Source organism: Mastomys coucha, unplaced genomic scaffold (genome assembly GCF_008632895.1).
Source record: "Mastomys coucha isolate ucsf_1 unplaced genomic scaffold, UCSF_Mcou_1 pScaffold14, whole genome shotgun sequence".
NCBI classification, from domain to species: domain Eukaryota; kingdom Metazoa; phylum Chordata; class Mammalia; order Rodentia; family Muridae; genus Mastomys; species Mastomys coucha.
Window position 1 is genome coordinate 42,349,731 of NW_022196896.1, and position 17,735 is coordinate 42,367,465.

General features: G+C 42.1%; 1 protein-coding gene and 1 long non-coding RNA gene across 13 annotated transcripts in view; one reads left to right on the plus strand and one right to left on the minus strand.

The window, feature by feature from the left end:
* Positions 1–17,735, minus strand: part of Ncoa2 (nuclear receptor coactivator 2) — a 249,034-nt gene that overhangs the window by 226,502 nt on the left and 4,797 nt on the right. Inside the window, exon 1 of one of the 11 annotated variants that reach the window (XM_031366892.1) lies at positions 7,795–8,092. The exons of the other annotated variants lie outside the window; for them this stretch is intronic. The gene's annotated coding sequence lies outside the window, so the exon portion shown is untranslated. Of the gene's footprint in view, positions 1–7,794; positions 8,093–17,735 lie in introns of those variants that run through there. 11 annotated transcript variants of the gene reach the window in all.
* Positions 8,082–15,650, plus strand: LOC116088183. Of its 2 annotated transcripts, XR_004117807.1 has the most exons (5): positions 8,082–8,414; positions 8,501–8,734; positions 10,199–10,302; positions 11,252–11,714; positions 14,270–15,650. It is a non-coding gene; the product is annotated as an uncharacterized LOC116088183 (long non-coding RNA). The 2 variants fall into 2 exon arrangements; XR_004117806.1 differs by lacking the exon at positions 14,270–15,650 and having other exon boundaries at positions 11,252–11,725.

Sequence of the window (17,735 nt, forward strand, 5' to 3'; positions counted from 1 at the left end):
GAGAGAGAGAGAGAGAGAGAGAGAGACTGAGACTGAATATGAATCCTATAGAAGTACTTTCATCAGTCTACACTAGAAACTAAGACTTTCAGAAGGTACAGAAACAAGAGGCCATCCCACTACATTCTCTCTTTAACTTGATTTTAAATTTTAATTTCCTATTGTTTAAAACTGCTCCAAACAGACAGGAGAAATGTCTAAGGACATCAGAGAAGAAGAGGGATCTCCAAAAGTGTGGTACTAAGACTGTAGATACTAACACTCATTGACCTATAATATCATAATTATCAAATGTAAAACAATTTTATTATGTTATTCAAGCTTACAGAGGTGATAACAAACGCAAAGATGAACTTGACATAATGAAGTTGATATGGAGATGAAAACTAACCAACTGAGAATAGAACAGATGTTATCTACCGTTTCCCAAGTATCTCAGAAGTTCTCATTCAAGTCCAGGTCAAGGGCTGTTAAGTATAAACATGCATGTCTTCCTCTGACACACACCATGATGTTTTGAGGCAGGTTCTCTACATAACCCTGGCTGGCTGGGGCTCACTATATGGACTAGGCTGGCCTAGTCCACAGATACTGTGTCTCTGAGTGCTTGGAATAAGGGTTGATGCCACCAGTCCCAGCACATGGCTTCTTGTAAGTTAAAAATCAAAAACAAACAAACAAAAAAAGCATGCAACCTTGTTTTCTACACAAGATCATATAAGTAGTATATCGTAAAAGAATCCTTTAAAAGTTAATACTCTGCCCATTGCCAGCTTAAGGCATCCTCTAACTCCAACATCTCTTCCTTCTACTACTGAAGAGGTTTGTTTTTTCATTAAAGATACAAAACCCCAACTACATATGAGGAGGAAGACGAGAAGAGAAGAGGAGGGGAAGGAGGAAGAAGAGAAAGAAGAGCTTTGTATGGTCAGGAGACACCACAGGCATGCATACACTGGAAGGTGAGTACCCATGACAATCATAAAGAGAGAAGGCCATCAATAAGCAAGGATTCATTCAGAACTGATGTCACCAGAGCAAGGACCCGCCAAGCAAGGGAAGACAGGTGGCCTTCAGTCTCCAGGGAACTTTTACAACCATGAAATCTCCATGTTCCTAACAATAAACCAACTGGCTAAAACGAAGAATCATAAAAGAACATAGAAGTTTGTATCTAAAACGTTTTGTGCCTACAGAAATGAAGGGAAACAAATAGGACTTAGTCCCCAGATCTCATAAAGACTATTGTTCTGTTGGGAAAGGAGGAGATACTCATGTTGCCATAGGTCCATCTCATGTCCAGGAAACAACCTAAAGCTGTTAAGCATTGTGTTCAGGAATTCTAGACAGTGAACCAGGAATGTAGGGGGCCATTTGCCTTTTCCCACTATAGTTTTGATTAAATCTATCCAAGTCAGAGCACAGACTCTTCTTAGTTAACATACTAATCCCTTTCAATTAACTGTTATCACATGCTTCTGGATTGATAAACCATGCTGGACATGCAGTCTGTGACTCAGGGTCCCCTCACCCTGACTCACTGTGGGATAGGCTGTCTTAGTAATGCTTCACAACTGTCTTTCCTGCTAAAAACTCAAATCTGAGTTGATATGGCACATCATGAATGGCACAGACGGCCCTCTACAGTCCCCAGGATGGTGCCATAAAAGCTCATCTCTCTTACTACTATGCATTCCTATTTCAAGATTTAAAAGCAAATATGAAATATTAATGAAATGAAAACAAAAAAAAGACAGTGAATTGCACATATAGCTAGATAGGTGGATCCTAAAACACCAACACAGCACCTGTAGCACACCCTAGCTCCTGAAAATGCTGTGCTGCAGTGGCAACAGCCAAGCATGGCAGGACCAGGAGGAGGTCCTCTGTCCACAAGTGTGCTACACCTCACCGTAATTCCTCACAGTCACATTGTCACAGTGTGACCAGAGTGAAGCACAGGTGACAGTATGACACAGCCAGTGCTCCTGAGTTATCGATCATATTTAAATATAACTGTTGGGAATACGAACATTTCTAAAGGGTTCATGTTTTACGAGGTACATAGCAAAACCACCTTAGACATGTCTTTCAGTGATATTTATAAATGTTCTTCTAGTACTGTGCTAGCCTCAGCAGTACCTGTAAACTCCACAAACAGCTTCTAAGCATTATTATCTCGTAACTATATCTAAATATCTCATCTGTCCCTGCACATCTGCTGAGTCCCCAGCAAAGAATGTTCTATATAAACTTTCCCATCACTTCTGAGCTAATCAGGACATTCTATTCCCCAGGTAAGCACAGGCTAATATACCTGACCACAGCCATCCTCTATCCTCAGTGAACAGACTTTTATCTGCACCTGAGAGATAGCACAAATCTCAGAGTCAGCTTAGCCCTGCCTCCCCCCAAGAGCTGCTAACGATCCGATTTACTGCAGCTCTCTGAGGAAACCCACTTTACCAGACTAGCTTCCAAACCCAAAAGAGCAGATACCTGATTTCGGTGAACTAGTCCAACCATTCATAGCAAGAGCTGCATTTTTTTTCCTGAGAAAATTATTGAAGAATAAGCCACAGATTGAACTAGTCAAAAGTAGCATCTAGTCTTCTACATTAATAAAAGAGAAAGGGGGGGTTGTTTTAAATTATAATCAAGCCACCCAAGAGATTTAACAGTGAGTTCCCATTAGATAGTTCTCTGACAGATCTAAGTATAACCTCCCTGTGGAGAATAACAGTGTCTGTTTCTAAGGCCAACACTTCGATATGTCAAGCAAGCAGACAATCTTCCAGGTTAAGGAAATGTGAATTCTAGGTACTTTAGTCTTCAGCTATTTTCAATATAATCTAAATGTTCTACCACCTCCAAGTAGTTAGAATAACTTCTTTTTCCTCCTTAAAAGTCAGACACTTTACTGATTTAAATTACCCTGTTCTCAGTCTTCTGCAGAAAACATGACTCCCAGCCTCACCAATGATTGCATGGAGCCACACGGACACAGAAGGACAGATATCCCATAATGAAACTATACATCAAATAATCGGCCTGTTGAGAATCATAGAATTAAATCTACTGGGTGCTAAAAAGATTATCAAAAACATCCTCTAATGTAACAAAATGGGAATATATTTTCCCTAAACAGTTGACAAAGAACATTCAAAATAGCTTCTCATAGACTAAGGGTGCCAGTGACCCTGTGTACTCCTGGACAGTGCATTAACTGGCAAAGAGGGAAGGCTAAATCAAAAGCTGAGCCATAGAGAATCCCAACATACAGGCAGTTCTTGTCTTCAGGACTAACCTCTTAAATAGCCAGCCCTTTAGAAAATCCTCATTTAAAAAATTAAAACAATTTACTTTAAATTAAAATTGCAGAGACCTAACTAAGACTGACAGAACCTCGACATGGGTCAATGCTAACCATCGCAGCAAATAAAGGGGTGATAACAATAGGAGGCATTTACAGAAACAGGCCACGAGGCCACCTATACAAATGTTTTACTAAACAGCACTGCAGGGCGTTGATAAACTCCATAAACAGCTTCTAAGCATTATCTTGTAATTACATCTAAGCATTACAAACTGCTTTCACAGACTTGAAAAGCAAGCAAACTACTGCATTCGAGAGTCTCCAAATTTTGCTGGAACTTGAAATTAGTATCTTCCAAAGATACCCACAAGTTTTTTGATTCTCTAAGCAATGATTTAAACTCTGCATGTTAGTAACATCATCTCATAAGAGTGTCTAAGAGCAAAACCGCACAGATCTTATTTGATCTAGAGGCAAATTTGAAAAGATGGTACCCAAGAGTCCATCAGCTGCTTCTGCACAGCAGTTTTCTTTATGTCTCTGCTTATGCATTTCTCTCCACAGGGCTGGGGACTGAACCTAGGACCTTACTAGTCATATAATAACTATGCCACTGAGCTACATGTTTTGTTATTTAGTTTGAGACAGGGTCTCACTGAATTGGCAATCTGGCTTTGAAGCTGAAATTCTCCTGCCTCAGGCTCATTCCCAAAGAGCTGGGATTACAGGCTTATGTATTACCCCGCATGAGAGATTTCTTAACAAGAGTGAGATCAAGCATTGTACTATCTCCACAATGACTACACCACTACCTTCTAGGCTATTGGATCCATCCCCAGCCTCAGTGCTAGACTTCACATGCTAAAACACTGCTGTGGGCAAGGGCTCTGCCTACAAATCTTGATGCCTGGTGGCACTTAGCCCAAGGGTTCATCACAGATCAGAACCCACATATCTCCCACAAGCCTCTTGAAGAATCTCCTTTTTAAAAGTCTATTCCTAGTTGGGTGGTAGTAGCACACACCTTAATCCCAATATGAGGGAGGTAGAAGCAGGCAGATCTCTGTGAGTTCAAGGCCAGCCTGGTCTACAGCCTGAGTTCCAAGGCAACCAGAGCTACATAGAGAAACTGGTCTGGAAAACAAAAACAAAAGTCTATTTCTAGGCACATCCATATTCTTTTCTAAGCCTCTACAAGTCTACCTTGGAATCTGATAGGCAAAATAGATTACAAATGCATTCTAAAATTTGCTAATTCTAGGAACGGAGACAAGTGTCACCCAGGTTTGCAGTATCTCTCAGAAAAGGGCTAAGCCACTCTGGGCTTTCAGAGCTGCTGCTCTGGGCAGAGTTCTGGTTAGACAATGAACCAAGAATTCCACACAAGGAATACAGTACTGCATACCTGTAATCCAACACTCAGGAGGCTGAAGCAGGATCATGGGTTCCTGGACAGCCTGGGTTTGAGCCACATAGCAATATGTTGTCTCAAAGAAACAAGGTTGAAGGAGTTATACATGATACATGATATATCCCTAATCTAGAAGGGGAAATAAAAGCATTTATCTTCATTTTTTAAAGTTAATTCCAGAATTTAAAAAATAAATTTAAAAGACTAATGTTTCAATTAGAGAGCTTTGTGAACTAGGAAAGTGAAACTGAAGGTTCATCTTAAAACTTAAAAAAGTATGATTTCTAATCATTACAATTCATTAATAATGAAAATGATCTTAACAACTATTATCCCTACTCCACAAAAAAAGAAACTGGAAGCAAGTGGGGTTGTAAATGCCTATAACCCCCCAATCAGGAAACACGCCATGCAGGAGCATGTTCTGGAGCTGAAGGCCAGCCTAGGCTAAGTGCCAGGCCATCCAAAGCAGAGCAAAGGATCAGGGAAAGGACGACTAAGAAACATTAAAACACTTGCCCATAAGCACAAGTCTAGCCAGAAGCTAAGTATTCCTAACCATTACTAAATGATTAGTGAGCACTATACTTATTCATTCTTTTAAATAATTTAAATTGTTTAAAGCAAATTCCCTCCAAGAAAATAAAGGGGAGGGTATCAATGAACATTTATCAAAAAATTCATCTAAATGTCTTACTATACCCCCATGGATACAGTGTTAGGCTTTTGTTAACCAACGAACTGCTTAAATCTCATACCAAATGGAACACTTGTATGTCAATATTCCTCTCTCGGAACACTTCAGTTGTCTGCCTTAGCCTGCAATAAATGTGATAAGAACTCCACTTCCAGCTTCAGCTGCTCACTTTCACTCCCTCTGCTGAGCCTCCATCCCAGGAGGCTCACAACGTGCTTCAAGTGTCTACACAACTTGTGAGGCTTTGCAAGGTGAAGTCTGGCTTATGTAAGACAACTGGACTTTAATCCAGCTTGCCAAGGCTGTGGGGAGAGTTTCTGTTCTGAGATTCCAGCCTATAGTCCCCAATCAGCTCTCGTCACAGACCTGCATCAGGCCTGGCTGTCAAGGAACCCAGAAGCACATCCTTACTTCCAACATCTGCAAGCATGACACCACATTTAGAAAGGCAGCCATAGCAAGGTAAATGCAGCAAGGCTCTTGCATGAGGCTCCGGAATGGGAGGCCTCAATGCAAGCTTGTCAAGTAAGAGGAGCCCCGGGCACTCGGGTGTGTCCCCATCCGCATCTCACACAAGCGCAGCTCTGGAATGACTCTGTGCTGATGCCACCTTGACAGCAGGTACAGACTGAAGCGCAATTTGAAACGAAGGCATCCCAGCCCTCCAGCCCACCATAGCCTAACAAGCTGTACTCTTTGTTCACTAGGACCTGTAAGCCCTCAAATGTTACTCTCTGTTCTAATGCACCTGCATAGGAATTACACCGCTTTCCTTTCCTAGACTGCAAAGACTTCTGGGGGCTGGAGAGAGGGCTCAGCAGTTAAGAGCACTGACTGCTCTTCAGAAGGTCCTGAGTTTAAACCCCAGCATCCACATGGTGGCTCACAATCATCCGTAATGAGATCTGACGCCCTCTGGTGTGTCTGAAGACAGCTACAGTGTACTTTCATATAATAAATAAATAAAATCTTAAAAAAAAAAAAAAAGACTTCCATAAGAGGGCCATTTCTTTTTACTCTGTATACTGTCTAGCATTTAAAAGTCATTCATTGAAGCTTTTTGCTAAATCTACAAAACAAAGCTTGTTATCTAGATACTGTGGTATGCAAATCCACAGCAGGTAAGATGCACAAAATTAGGAAAAGGGAATTGTTCTTTAAAATGCACATACACAAACTCTATTTCACAGGGGTGTCACTCTGGCTGGGGATGTAGTCAGGGGAGTGTTGAAGGTTTAATCCCTAGTATTACCAAGAGGAAGGTTTTATATATATATACACATACATACATATATATATGTGTGTGTGTATATACATGTATATACATACATATGTGTATATGCATATATATGCATGCATATATATAACATACAATGACAAAACAACATTGCAATATACCAATAATATATACTTCTGGAAAGTTCTACAAAATAAATTAAAAATATCTTATTATTAAATATCTTTGTTACTTCTCAGCTTAATAAAATTACCCTGATTTCTTAACTGAAAATCTGGTCACCAGTCTCATTTTTCGTTCCTTTCTTTATGCCTCTGGTCTCCTAAATATGTTTTTCCTCAATTTAATTATTTACTATCAATAATAAAATACTCCTCCCACTTCCTAGACAGCATTTCTAGTCTGGGGTGGGAGTGCCCGTTGAAAACAGTGCAGGGGTGATCCCAGGCCATCAGTCTCCACCTCCAGCAGTGTCAGGTCATGCCAAAAGATCTCAGTAACTAAGTCGTGGGTAGCTAAGATCTCCTCTGGAGTACTTGATATGCTTGGCAGCCTCTCCATTCTAGGTACTGGTGTCTTTCTGCCTCCCAATTCTTATACTGAGGTATAATGTGAATGTAAAATCACATTAAAAACAGAATTACTGTTTCCTCTGTCAGAAATGAGAATAATTCATTTGTTGGGTATGAAATCAGGCAAAATTCCATTAACAATCAAATGTAATTTGTTTGTGGTTATAGATACATAAAATATAGTTGTTAAAAGTGGTGCCTTCTGTCCTTGAGTAAGCACCAAACACATCGACTAAAAGTAAACAGATACCTATGATAACTGCTGTTTCTACACCATGGCAGGCAGGTGGGAGAGCAGAGAGCACAGCAGGCCCTGTCAACACCTCGCATCTCTAAAGTCCCTGTGTCATGGGGAAAATGAAGCTCCCACACCCTCAAGAGTGGAGAGATGATTCCACCACTCCTTCCAGACAGTTCTGAAGGAGCAGGAGAAACTGGAGACACTAGAAAGAGTTTCAAGGTTGGAAAAGTTGGAGGAGAGAACAAATGGAGACTATAAAGAAAAAAGAAAAGCAAATATTCAAAACAAAATTAGTCAAGTGTCCAAGAAATGTAAATTACCATTCTCCAACAAAGAACAAGAAACTTGAAGAATTCCAAACAAAGGCTTCTGCTGGGGTAATCTTTTCTTCACATTGTGTGAAGATGTGTCTCTGCTGACAGGATATTGGTATTGCCATTTTTATGGCCCATCACCAGCCTTATATTTTGTAAATATTCACCCCTCCTCACTTGCCTAAGGGAATTTAGAATTGTCTATGAGGTTCTGATTGGTGATAATAAAGGGCTGACAGCCAATAGCTGAGTAGGAAATGGAGGGAGGAACTTTCAGGCGGGGCAGGGGGAGGGGGAAAGCTAGAAGAGGAGCAGAGGGAGATACAGAGAGCAGACAGATGAACAAACAGGGACTGGGCAGAGCAGAGAAAGGAACTGATAGAACCAGACACACATAGCACGTTATAGGCTATTTAGATGGTTAAGTTAGAGTAGCTGGAGACTGCCCAAGCAGAAGGCCTAAGCTTTAGACTTGACTAGAAGCTCTGTGTCATTATTTCTATGACTGGCAGGTCAGAGAAAGTCCCGCTATAGACTTCCTGTTTGTCCAGATGACTATACAATCAATGCCTCAGGACTCGCCTTCCTCTGGTCTATGCCTAAACAAAATCTACCTCTTCTTAAAGGTAAAAATATACTTCAGATTAATTGATGATGAATGTCCTTCAAGTCAGTTCTGACCTTTCTGTTTGTCTTTCCTTGTGACCCACAGTATGGTTTGTGTAGGCCCAATCTAAACAGACAGCAGGAAGACTCAATGAGAACCTCCCGAGTGGACCACTTTGGTCATCAACAAGCAACAAAAGACACCCTAAAGCTAACAAGACAAGCACAAACCCTTGGGACAACTGAGCTGGACTCTTAGAGACATTCACAGGAGGAAAGCCTGGAAAGTGGACAAACCCTCGGGACAACTGAGCTGGACTCTTAGAGACATTCACAGGAGGTAAGCCTGGAAAGTGGACGCAGGAGGGGACTTGGTTACATTAGGAGCTGAACTAGATTCTGCTTGGAAATCAAAGCTCAGCAAGAAGAGATCAGCTCTGAGGAGATGGGACTCAGGGCAGTGCTCTTAAGACACTGTGGGCCGTGGTGATACACGCCTTTAATCCCAGCACTCGGGAGGCAGAGCCGGCAGATTTCTGAGTTCAAGGCCAGCCTAGTCTACTGAGTGAGTTCCAGGATAGTCAGAGCTACACAGAGAAACCCTGTCTGGGGGGGGAGGGGGGGGGAGACTGTTCTTTACAGATAAAGACTCCTATCTGCTGCTTTGTTTATGAATTATCCTTCCTACCTACACACACACACACACAAGCACACGGGTGCAAAAGAGACAGAGAGACAGAGACAGAGAGAGGGAGGAGGAGGGAGGATTGAATAAATGTATGTATGATGGGTGGACGGGTGGATGAGTGGATGGGTAGACGGATGGACGGACGGACGGACGGACAGATGGATGGAAATGCACACAGGCACTCACTGCAATTTTTCTGAATGTTTGTAATTTTTCCACAATGAAAAGATACAGAGAGATGGAGATAGAAGGATAGAGAAAGAGGAAAGTGAAGAAAACGGTGAGCAGCCCAGCCTGGTCTACATAGAAAGTTCCATGCTAGCCACGGTTACAATGAGACCCTTGTCTCAAAACAAAAACTACAATTAGAGGGTGAGGGATGAAGAGATGGTTCCAGGGTCAAGAGCACAGCACTCTTTTTCCACACTAGTTACACTGTGAGGCACCCAGTCAGATGCCTCACAACCAGCTAAACTCCAGCTGCAGGACATAATGCCTCTGGCCTCCATGAACAACTGATTTACGGCACAGATGCACACACACTTAAAAGTAATAAAAATACACTTATATAAGTAAAATGTGGGGAATCAGGATATTTTTACAAACGTTAATACAGTCTATATTAATGTCTCAAGATTTTAGCCCTTCAACTGACACTTCCCTTCTTGTACTCATGGCCACCCTAGCACCCTATCTCTGAAGTGTCTGGTTTATTAACTGCCTAGCACTACCAATTCTCCCCACGGGTTTCGTCATCTTTTCTCCGCTCCACTATAAGCTAAAATCCATTTTCTCTAAAGTGTGAAGTACTATGCAGAGGAAAAACAATAAATTCTGGCATTGAAGGACTATGTGATCATATCAAAGCAACAAAGCACACTGTGCTTAGTGTTTCTGAGGCGAACACAGTAGATTTGCTTCCGTTCCTGTAGGACAATTTTAATCCATAATTGATTCATTAAGCAACTTAGTAATGACTTTGGAATATTTTTGGACTCCTCCTTTTGTTCTGGTTCATTACTTCAGTTTTAAAATTAGCAATAGGAATTCCTAAAATAATTCTTATGTCAAAGGCATGCTTCCTAAATTTCAGATTAACTCATCTACTTTCTCTAGGCAAATCAAGAGAACAAGAGGGTACACCACAACATGTGCTGCAGAGATAGAAGAGTGGGCTCATGACAGACTCAGAGGAAAGTGTTTGAAGATCTCGTTCTACAGTGAGTGGGAAATTACATTATTAGGAAAGGAATACCATGGGAAGATCAAACTATTAATGGCTTGCAGCAGAGAAGGATTTAAGTGTCAGTCAAATAGAAAATTTAGAAAAACAAAGTCTTCTATTCTGTTCAGCTGTTCTACACACTGTCTGGGGTGAAAATAAACACACACATGTACGGTATATATGTATACATATAGAATGTAATTACATGTAGTCTGTGTGTACATACATATAGTGTGTGTATAGCATGTATGTGTATGTATGCTATGTTTATGCACAGGCACATGTATTCTGTACCAATGAGAAAGCAAGTGCAAGTGTTCCTGAGTTGTTTAGATGTACAGACTATATTTACAGGACACAGAGGACAAACCATCTTAATGTACACTGATTTTTAAAACATTCTTTAGAATCCTCTAAGATGCAGGAGGATGGACATACCACTCTTGCTTTACTCTCTGCCTCAGTTACCTAGTGGTCCCCTCTCTGCACAGCCCCTCTGTACACTGGAGTTCTCCATGCACATGCACACTAGAATAATGTGCACCTGACAGCGGACCACAGTCCAGGTTGGCTCCTGGAGAGATGCAGGTACAGACAGCTGCTGTGTAGTCCTCAGGAGGTTGACTTACTCTCCCAGCCAGCAAGGTCAGCCCTCCTCTCCTTCCCTGTCCACTAGCTCACCCATACAGCCCTCACACAAAGAAAGAGGCCTCTCTCAGTGATGGTGTCAGGACCCTGAAGGGGACAGGGCCAGCTCAGTCCAGATAGACCAGCCCCAGGTACTTCCTGCTAAGCTGAGACCTCAAGCTCTAGTTCTGTTTTCCAATCCACTTCATGTCCAAGCACAATGTTGGGTTGGTGGGTAAGAGGGTAACTGTCAATACAGCCTAAAATTGTCAGCTGTGTGTCTAAAATGATGATTGTGTTGTTTTCTTGTATTATAGCTAATATCTCGGTCTTCCATTATGCTGATTCATAATTATATATGTGAAGTAGAAACTTGAAGACTAAGTTTACACATTGCCTCTTGCTGAAGATTAAAGTCCACGACAGACCAGCGAGCTCTACCTGGGACTTCCTTGCTGGCTCTCCTCCTCTCTACCACCTGTTTATTCTGCCAAGACTCCGAATGAACGGTGAATACGAAATCTAACATTTTCAAGGAATTTCTCTGTCACCCTTGAATGGAAAAGTCTTAAGGAACCAGGACACTAATACAACTTAGGACAGCAGCCAAGGAAAACAAGGCTCAAAAGGAAATTAGAGAAAATGCATTCTTTTCCTTCAGGAGAAGAAGGAGCGGAAGACAGTCACATATTCCTGACTAACCTTACACTCACTGTATAGCTGAGGATGGCCTTGAACCTCTGACCCAAGGGCTCCAGCTCCTGAGAGCTAGGATTACAGGTATGCCGGGACACTTGGTTTCCATGCTGCTTGTGTGTGTACACTAGGCAAGCACTTTATAGCCTGAGCCACAGCCTCAGCCGTCACAGGCAAGGATTCTTTCTCTCTCTTTGCATTCTTTTCTACTTAGTTATGTGTGTGCTTATTTTAGTAAGGACCTCACTTTGAAGCCCTGGCCTATGGGGAGGCCAGGCTGGTCTCAAACTCAGAGGTTCATCTGGCTCTGCTTTCTTAGCGCACAGATTAAAGGTGTGTGCCAACACACTTGGTGAAAAAATTTAGAGGCAAGTATTCTTAAAGTCTTTGTTTTTGTTTTTGTTTTTGTTCTTGTTTTCTCGAGACAGGGTTTCCCTGTGTAGCCCTGGCTGTCCTGGAACTCACCCTGTAGACCAGGCTGGCCTCAAACTCAGAAATCCACCTGCCTCCCAAGTGCTGAGATTAAAGGCTTGGGCCACCACCGCCTGGCTGCAAATATTCTTGAAAGTCTTAAACATTTGGTTACACTTTTGAACCATCTTAAATCACTTCAATATTTTCAATAATAACATGTGAGCCACTTGGATCACCTATCATTGTGAAGTCTGTAAAATATCCCTAAAGCAGAGAAAAACAAAAAAGTCATGAAATATAACAATGCAACTAAATTACATGTCAGCACCCCTACTGCCAGCACAGCATTGGCCAGCATCAATGATTTTAAATGTCATGTTCTTAACAGAGCTAGTTCTCTCTCTCACTAAGTGCTGCAAACAGGTTAGACCTATCTACCAGAAAGTGACACTACCTACCAGCTCATTCACATGAAATCCTTAAGAACAGAGCACCCCCCCAAGTCCCCCATTACATTGACTCTGGTTTGTCCTCTCCCCATCTCTCCATCTCCAATTCTATTGGGGGGTGGGGGAGTGAGGGAAGAAAGACAAGGAAAAAGAGGGAAGAGATGGCAAAGCATCCCTGGCGGAAACTGTTCTCATTTATCACTCTGGTACCCACCTCACTCAGCTTCCTCCTCTGCACACAGCAGGGACAGGCAGAAGGATTGCCACTGGGGCAGGGAGTCCCCCAGCCCAAAACAGCAACTTCAGGACATGGCACTGTAGTAACTCTGAATTTTAGTGAGTTTCTATAGTCCTTACTTAGGGACCTGCCAAGTGCATGTGAAAGAATTTCCCTCTCACATCCCAACAATACCTGCTCAGAAGTGATTACAAGATAGATGAATGTGACAGCTATGAGTAATTCCAATTATTTATATATATATTAGAATTTTACATACAATATTGATCTAGTGTTTAGCATACTGGAGGCCCTGAGCACAACACCACAAAAATATATGAATAAAATAATAGTACAGGATAATATTACACACATATCTTAATACATTAAATGATATCATTAAAATTTTGTTCCTTGAGCTAAAAAAAAAGGCTCAGTGGTTAAGAGCATTGGTTGCTCTTTAAGAATTGCCTGGGGGCTGGAGAGATGCTCAGGGGTTATGAGCACTGACTGCTCTTCCAAATGTTCTAAGTTCAATCTCAGCCACCACATGGTGGTCTACAACCATCCATAATGCGATCTGAAGCCTTCTTCTGGAGTGTCTGAAGACAGCCACAGTGTACTTACATATAAGAAGTAAATAAATCTTTAAAAAAAAAAAAAAGAATTGCCTGGGTTTGATTCCCAGTACCCACATAAGTGGCTCATAACCAGCTGTAGCTCCAGTTCTAAGGGATCCAATGTCCTCTTCTGGATTCTGTGGGTACCAGACATCCACATGGTACCTGGGCAAACATGCAGGCAAACACTTATATACATAGTAAAAATAATTCTTAAAAAAATCTTACTTATGTAACTATCTAAAGTCTCCATTTGCACAGACTCTAAAGATGGCCTAGAAATGACTGCAGAAATGCCGAAGGATCCTTGAAAACACACAATTACATTGGGGAGGGTGCATTTCTCTGAGCCTGAACCCAGGGCCTTGAACATGCTAAGCAAGCAGTCCAGCACTGAGTACACCCTCAAGACACAATTCCTCATGTTACACACAAACAAGCATATTTGTTGTTTGTGTTAGGTTATGGTTTTCAAAACAAGGTGTCTCTACTTAGTCATGGCTATCCTATAACTCAATACATGGACTAGGTTGGCTTCAGGATCAGAGATAACCTTCTCTTTACCTCCCTAAGGATGTGAACTGCAACACCAGGCTTGGCACAATTCAATATTCTAACTTAGATTTTCAAAACAACTCAAAGTTTTTAATCTTAAGCATATTAACAGTATAATTAGAAATTTTAAGATAAATATTAAATGTTCTTACAAAAGTAGGAGCGACACCAAAGGCAGAGGAAGCTTGTTAATGACAACCCACAAACAGATCCTATGAGCAAGATGGAGCTGCTAGAAGGGCCCACCCTTCAGTTGTGGCCTCTAATGGGCAGAGGGCAGTTAGCAGCAGCAACTTCCGGAACTCACTCACTCTCCACGTGAAGCCTTGGGGACATAAACAACCAACGAAAAATTCCATGTATCATTTTCATCTCTGACAACAGGCCCTGGGTCCTGGCAGCTGGAACATTACAAGCAATGCATGCAGATCCTGGCAGAGCACAGGAGCGAGTTTCCTGAAAGCACGCCTGCTCCCTGCAAACAATTGAGCAGACAGAAGAATTCCACAAATAGCACAGCAGAAGTCAGATGACTGAATATATTATCAGCCTTCTTTTGGGTCTGTCTACGGTATCTCAGCAGAGTCAGCCGCTCTACAAGGAGTGCACAACATTCATCAAAAGACATACACAACCTGTGCCCACAGTTCAACAGACAATATTCAATCTATTTTGAAGAAATAAGAAACCACATATGTATGTCAACATATGTCTTTTCCAAGCTTATATCCCTGAAAGTGTTCCCTGGGTACATTTTCTACTGATTCCCCAAAAAAAAAGTTTTTGGTACAGAGAACAGACAACAAAAATATGCTTTCACAGAATAAATGGATTGATGTCGTCTTAAGAAAGGCCTACACAAGAGCCTAACGGCCAGCCAATAGGGACCCCAGCTAAGCAGGCCAGAGGCAAGGGCTGCTTGGGTTCTAATGTGCTTCAGTAGCCCAACTGTGTGACCCTGGAAGTTATCTGATATCTGTGTGTCCATTTCCTTCCTGAGCAGCCAGAGGAGGATGCTACAAGTGCTTCACACACCTAAGTGAGAAGCCCAAGTACACAACAAATGTCCCTAACCCCAGACACATTGAGTAAACGCCATCAGTTTACTTCACTGCTTTCCTGCTTTTGACATTTAAAGGCAAGGAGATCTTGAAATTTCAAGAATGGTTGAGGTATGGGCTGTATATATGACTTACAGGAGTTAGCTTCTCTGTCCACAGCTGGGAACATCTGCAGAACCTCTGCTATTCAGATCTGTTCCTTCTTAGATTTCAGTCTAAGAGCTGAGTGTCCTAAGGACATTTGCTATATCCTAGACTCTTGATGAGCAGCCATCCCAGACTACCCCTTAACCTCCAACCTCCTGGACCATGGGATAACAATGTGTATTTATGTGTTTGTGGCCATAATCAAGAGAATGGGACACATAAGAAAATCTAGAAAGTAGCTGCCACTATCCCTGATACAGACACTATGGTCCTGACGGGAATAAGCTCCATCCAGAAGATCCATAGCCTGAGCAGAACACAAGGCTGCACACAGAGCTAAAGCCAGGTACAGAGGCCAGGGAAGGAAGGCCACACAAAGCAATGGCCATGGAAGAGCGGGTGGGACAGAGATGGTGGGGTTCCACCTGCCAGCCCACTCTGTCACATCCTACCAGCTGCACAGGACTACTCTGACCATGTAGTCATGTACCGTATGATACAGGGCTCAAAGTGCAGCACCTAAGCTTCAAACCAAATAAAGCCGAACGAAGTCCTAAGTGTCGATATTTTAATGAAGAGAAATCTACTTAATTCTAAGCTCATCTATCAAGGGAACATTTAAACAACTCGTGGATAGTATGTGAGAGTGTGAACTGTATGTGTCCATATGTGTGTGCATGTGAAGGCCAGAGTTCAAGGTGTCCTCCACTTTGTTCTCCATCTCACTTAAAAAAAGGCAAAACCAAAAACCTCCCCCTGACCCCAAACATCACAGCTGACTACACTGGCTGGTTAGTGAGCTCTGGGGATCAGCCTGTCTCTGCTCCCAAGCACCAAGATTACAGATGTAACCATCTACATGGGTGCTAGAAAGTTAAAATTAAACTCTGGTCCTGCAGTGCAGACACACTACTGACTAAGCAATCCCCCAAGCCCCACAACTTCTTTATTCTAAACATAATTCCATTCTCACCCAAAATAACAGAATCCCAGATCCAGTCAAAATTTGCTGGATAGTACACACTTGAAATTACATACTCATACAGAAGCTAAGGTTAAGGGGAATATTTTCTTCCCTAGCACCAAGGTGTAAGGGAAAGCAGGGAGGAAGGAGACCGTCTCCCAGTCTGTGCCCCACCCCCTTTAGTCCCTGGCTCTGTAACTCCAAGATTACAATGTACCAAATACATTGTTAAGGCCAGGACAGTCAAGTTTCCATCAGTAATGATGAAATAAATCAATGAAACAATTGCTAAAGAAAAGGAATGCAGAGAAAAGACTTCCAAAGCCCAAAATAAAGATTCTGCTGAACACAGGGCCCAGGACAGAGGTATAAGGGCCACCAGAATTTACAGCAAATCTCAGTTCCCATCTACCAGTCCACTGCCCCTTGTAGCAATTTGCAGCCTCTTCCTGATGACTGATACTATGTACAGAAGTTCCAAAGCAGCCATGAGAAACATTACTGTGTGTATTGTGCTCATTTACGTTTGCTACAAATTTCCCAACCATAGAATCAAATAAACACCGGCCTAAACAAATCCGATCATTCTGCAATAGCCTCTGAACCCAGAAGGTTATGAATGAATATCGCTAATTGGTAAACACAGAGAATCTTTGCTCTAGAAGCCAAGTCTTGTGCTCTACCTGCAGACCAGCAGAACACCTAGTGACCTTTACCTGTAAGATGCCAACTCCTTTGCACTCTCACTTCTACAACAATTAGGAAATTACAGACTGCTAAAACAGTCACTCAAGCCATACTGCCGCCTCTGTCTGGAACATCTGGAACCTGCAATGCTTTCCTGTGCTCTCTGAACTGGGGGCCTGTGACACTGAGCTGTACAGCTTCCCCAGGTGGTACACTTAACAAGGCTTAGAGAGTGGCATACCATGGCACCCCTTCTTGCTTCTCTCCTTTACAAGTCAAGAAGTAGGAAAAAGCCAAAAAAAAAAAAAAAAGGAAAAAGCACATAAGAGCTGAGAGCCTCTCTTCCATTTAGAAGAGGCACAGAAGTTACAGGAGCTTGTGATAAAAAAGGGTGAAAAAAACTAGACATTTTGTTTTCCATTCCATGGCTTTTCTTCATTCAAAAATCAGTATCATGGGGCTGGAGAGATGGTTCAGAGGTTAAGAGCACTGACTGCTCGTCCAGAGGTCCTGAGTTCAATTCCCAGCAACCACATGTTGGCTCACAACCATCTGTAATGGGACCCAATGCCCTTTTCTGATGTGTCTGAAGATAGCTGGTGTGCATAAAAGAAATAAATCTTTAAAAAAACAAATCAATATCCAAGTCTGGAGAGCTAGCTCAGCTGTTAAGAGGAATGGTATTCCCAGCGCCCAGATGCGATGCACAATGGCCTGGAACTCCACCTCCCAGGACTCAACACCCTCTTCTGGGCTCAGTGAGCACTAGGCACCCATGGGATACATAGACACACATGCAGAAAAAACATTCATACACTAAAAATAAATTCTTTTTAAAAATCAGTAAAGAAAAAAACAAAACAAAAACAAAAACAAAACAAAACAAAAGTCAGTAAAGCAGCTGGGTGTGGTATCTCCTATCTTTAACCTCAGCACTTAGGAGACAGAGGCAGGCCTATCTCTGTGAGCTCTAGGCCAACCTGGTCTACAG